The sequence below is a fragment of the Mandrillus leucophaeus genome, unplaced genomic scaffold (assembly GCF_000951045.1).
Source record: "Mandrillus leucophaeus isolate KB7577 unplaced genomic scaffold, Mleu.le_1.0 Scaffold122, whole genome shotgun sequence".
Taxonomy (NCBI): domain Eukaryota; kingdom Metazoa; phylum Chordata; class Mammalia; order Primates; family Cercopithecidae; genus Mandrillus; species Mandrillus leucophaeus.
Genome location: NW_012100543.1, coordinates 812,113 through 817,360, shown reverse-complemented (window position 1 = coordinate 817,360; position 5,248 = coordinate 812,113). Strand labels below are relative to the sequence as shown.

Below are 5,248 nucleotides of genomic sequence, written 5' to 3'. Positions count from 1 at the left end.
CTACCTGACTTCAAACTATACTACAAGGCTACAGTAACCAAAACAGCACGGTACTGGTACCAAAACAGATATATAGACCAATGGAACAGAACAGAGGCCTCAAAAATAACACATTTATAGCCATCTGATCTTTGACAAATCTGACAAAAACAAGAAACGGGGAAAGGATTCCCTATTTAATAAATGGTGCTAGGAAAATTGGCTAGCCATATGTAGAAAGCTGAAACTGGATCCCTTCCTTACAACTTATACAAAAATTAACTCAAGATGGATTAAAGACTTACATGTAAGACCTAAAACCATAAAAACCCCAGAAGAAAACCTAGGCAATACCATTCAGGACGTAGGCATGGGCAAAGACTTCATGACTGAAACACCAAAAGCAGTGGCAACAAAAGCCAAAATTGGCAAATGGGATCTAATTAAACTAACGAGCTTCTGCACAGCAAAATAAACTATCTGAGTGAACAGGCAGCCAACAGAATGGGGGAAAATTTTTGCAATCTATCCATTCAACAAAGGGCTAATACCCAGAATCTACAAAGAACTTAAATAAATTTGAAAGAAAAAAACACCCCATCAAAAAGTGGGTGAAAGATATAATCAGATACTTCTCAAAAGAAGACATTTATGCAGCCAACAGATATATGAAAAAATGCTCATCACCACTGGTCATCAGAGAAATGCAAATCAAAACAACAATGAGAAACCATCTCACGCAAGTTAGAATGGCGAGCACTAAAAAGTCAGTAAACAACAGATGGTGGAGAGGATATGGAGAAATAGGAATGCTTTTACACTGTTGGTGGCAGTGTAAATGAGTTCAACCATTGTGGAAGACAGTGTGGCGATTCCTCAAGGATCTAGAACCAGAAATATCATTTGACTCAGTAATCTCATTACTGGGTATATACCCAAAGGATTACAAATCATGCTATTATAAAAACACATGCACGTATATGTTTATTGCAGCAACCCAAATGTCCATGAATAATAGGCTGGATAAAGAAAACGTGGCACACAGACACCATGGAATACTATGCAGTCATAAAAAAGGATGAGTTGATGTCCTTTGCAGGGACATGGATGAAGCTGGAAACCATCATTCTCAGCAAAATATCACAAGGACAGAAAACCCAACACTGCATGTTCTCACTCATAAGTAGGAGTTGAACAATGAGAACACATGGACCCAGGGAGGGGAACATCACACACCTGGGCCGTTGGGGGTTGCGGGGCTGGAGGAGGGATAGCGTTAGAAGAAATACCTAATGTAAATGACGAGTTGATGGGTGCAGCAAACCAACATGGCACATGTATACCTATGTAATAAACCTGTGCTTTGTGCAGGTGTACCCTAGAACTTAAAGTATAATAATAATAAAAAAAAGATAAAAAATAAATAAAAAGCTCTCCATCTGGTTGAGACTAACTGGCTGGAGCACATATCTTGAAAATACAGATGGAAAGAGCCATTTGGCAATAAACAGATAAAAACCTATATTAAGAACAGTACAACCAAAAAGGTCAATAAAGGTAGACATAGTACCCAAAGGATACTACCTGAAGGATCAGTTGCTTATAAACATCATTTTAAAAAGTTAACCTTCTTTTGACAATTTATAACGATTCATAACATAAACCTTCAGGGATAAAACCTAGAAGAGGCTGGACAGCAGGGGCTCATACCTGTTATTCCAGCACTTCGGGAAGCTGAGGAGGATCACTTGAGCAGAGGAGTTTAAGACTAGCATGGGAAACATGGTGAGTTCCCATCTCTACCAAAAGTTTAAAAATTAGCCAAGCATGGCAGCACAGGTCTGTAGTCCCAGCTACTCAGGAGCTGAGAGCTGAGGTGGGAAGATTACTTGAACCCAGGAGGTTGAGGCTGCAGTGAGCCATGTTCACACCACTGCACTCCGCTCTGGGTGACAGAGTGAGCTTCTGTCTCAAAAAAAAAAAAAAAAAAAAAAAAAAAAATTGCCAGAGGCAGTCACTCACTCCTGTAATCAGTACTTTGGGAGACTGAGGCAGGTGGACTGCTTGAGCTCAGGAGTTCAAGACCAGCCTGGACAAAAAGGCGAAACCCCATCTCTACTGAGAATACAAAAATTAGCTGGACATGGTGACATGCACTTAATAGTCCTAGCTACTAAGGAGGCTGATGAGGTGAAACGATCGCCTGAGCCAGGGAGGTCAAGGCTTTGGTGGGCCTTGATTGTGCCACTGCACTCCAGCCTGGGTGACACAGGAGACTCTGCTCCTCACTGCAAATAAACAAATTAAAATAATAAAATAAAATAAACTTTCAATTTGGCAGAAACACTTCTCAAGTTCACAGTTATGCACTGGATAGAACAGAACTCATGACTGTAACGCTATAATCACAAATGAGTAAGTCCGGAAAAATCAGTAATACTACAGAATTTTCTATTCTTGGTTTAAAAAAAACTAAATTACCTTCTAGCTTAAAAGTTTTCCATTTATTTTAAAACAAAATTATTCATTTGATATATTTTTTTCTCCATACTTTTGGAATGAAAAGTAAAGGTAGTATTTAAGATCTGAGAGTTAATGGAATACAAATACAGTAACACATTTGAGGCAACATTCAAACAGTTTTTGCTGGAAACTTTTTTGAAAGAACCCATAAGCTACCAGCTACCTCTGGATTGTTTGTGACAGGTATAATACTCAATATTTAAACTATTGAGGCTGAAATTTCATACTGGTAGCCAGTCATCATTTTATTAGCTGTAATAATTTTGAAATGATTGCCATGTTTGTTAAACCAAATCAAAACATTTCCATTTCAGTATCCGCATCCATAAGAGATTAGTCATTATATCCTCTCTTTCAATCATTCATCCATTCATTATACAGTTGAAACATTGATTCATTCTCTTGTATGCTAAGCAATGACCTATATCTGAGGAATCCGAGAACAAAACAGTCTGTTCTCAAGAGTATAGGTTTAATAAAAGGCAATTAGAATAGAATAAAAGAGCTTCAACCAAAATATAATCCATGACACCATGAGATCTGAAAGATGGGCATTCAAGTCCAACAGAGCTTAAAGTAAAAAGTAAAATTTAAGAAAAAAAAAAAAAAGCAAAAATAAGAAAGATGGGCATCAATCCTTCCAAGTCTTAGAATCAATGCCACCAAAGGAAGTGTGCTTCCTTTTTTTTTTTTTTTTTGGTGGGAAGGTGCAGGGTCTTACTATATTGCCCAGCTGGTCTCAAACTCGTGGCCTCAAGCATCTGCCAGCCTTGATCTCCTAAAGTGCTGTAATTACAGATGGAAGTGATATTTCAGCTGATAATGAAGGGTTAAAAAAAGGCAACCAATGGGGAGGTGGGAGTGACAGGACATTTCAGTTACAGAAACCAGAAAGTTCAAATGCCAAGAAGTGCTGGAGAACATAATGAACCTGATAATCACAAGTAATGTGGTTCTGCTGAGAGGGAGTATGTCAAGTCTCCTGCAGTCATAGAAAGAGACTCTCTTAGAAAGACAATTCCTTGAGAACAAGAAGGTGTTATGCATATTTCTATGTGTCTGGCATTCAATAAATGTTCGCTAGGTAAAAAAAATTCCATTCATTTATAATTTTCTCATGGTTTCCAGTAAAAGACAAACACTCATCTTCAAAATGTTATGAGAGTTGGGAGAAGAGGGGCACAAAAAATTGAAATCATAAATTTCACGGTTTCCCTATCATCTATCTTCAAATAATCTCTCTTTGTCATGCTGTGCTCAGGATGCTTTGCTTTTCAACACCTCAAAAAATCTTTGGTTGGCTGGGCACAGTGGCTCATGCCTTTAATCACAGCACTTTGGGAGGCTAAGGCAGGCAGATTGTTTGAGCTCCTCAGGAGTTCGAGACCAGCCTTGGCAACATGGTGAAACCCCATCTCTACCAAAAATATAAAAATTAGCCAGCCTTATAAGCTGGTCTTAGGGAAAAAAAAGAAGATAAAAGATTTTAAAAATCTTTGGTTCTCATTCTGGTAAATAAGTTGTGCATTCAACTTTCAAATCATGTCCATCAACCAAGTTATCGAGCACACATGCTCTCAGCAAGAAATATGCCTTTTGTAGCAAAGATATATCCCACTCCAAATTACTAAATATTTAAAATTATGAGTCTAACCTAATATAGGTTAATTCTAATTCAGAAAAATAAAGGACAAGGGACCCTTGAGGACAAGCGTCATATCATTTATCTTTATATTCTCCAAACCTGGCATATTATGCATCACATATTAGTTGAACTCAAAGGAAATTTACAATATTTTAAGAAAATTTCTGTCTAAATTACTTGTTGCCAACATTTGCAACCTACTTTGTTGAAATCACCACATTTTCCAGACCTTAACCTTTTAGATTTTAGCTTTTTGGCAATTATTTTAACAGTAATGAAATGAAACACCATATAGAAGCATTAAATCTTCTAATGTATTTTCATGATTTAGAGAATAAGAAAATATCTCGTGATTAATACTGAAAAAATAATGATAATTGGGTAATTATCATGCAAAAATTTGTTTTCATTATTACTTTGGTCATTCTGCAGAGCTTAAGCAAACTGTATTAACTTAAATAAAAAAAGGAAAATATTTGTAAAATACATGATCTAGCTGGACACCTCTCAGATTTTACTAACTGGAAACATTTTAAAATATAATCAGTAAAAAGATATGCTAACTACTTTAACACAACTATGGGCCGAACAACGTGGCTCACGCCTGAGGCAAGAGGATCACTTGAAGGCAGAAGTTCCGAGACCAGCCTGGGCAACATAGTGAGACCCCATCTCTTTAAAAAAAAAAAAAAAAGTTTTAAAAACTAGCCAGACCTGGCTAGGCATGATGGCTCATGCCCTAATCCCAGCACTTTGGGAGGCTGAGGCGGGCAGATCACCTGAGGTAAGATTTCAAGACCAGCCTGGCCAACATGGTGAAACCCCGTCTCTACTAAAAATACGAAAATTAGCAGGGTGTGGTGGCAGGCACCTATTATCCCAGCTACTCAGGAGGCTGAGGCAGGAGAATCACTTGAACCTGGGAGGCGGAGTTTGCAGTGAGCCAAGATTGGGCCACTGCACTCCAGCCTGGGCAACAGAACGAGACTTCGTCTCAGGGAAAAAAAAATAAAGAAAAATTAGCCAGATGTGATGGTGTGAGCCTGTAGTCCTAGCTACTCGGGAGGAGGACGTGGAAGGATCTTTTTGGCCCAAAAGTTT

At 38.1% G+C, this 5,248-nt stretch overlaps 1 protein-coding gene across 6 annotated transcripts in view; it reads right to left on the bottom strand.

The window, feature by feature from the left end:
- PUM2 (pumilio RNA-binding family member 2) overlaps positions 1 to 5,248 on the bottom strand; it is an 84,334-nt gene that overhangs the window by 66,797 nt on the left and 12,289 nt on the right. The window lies entirely within an intron of this gene.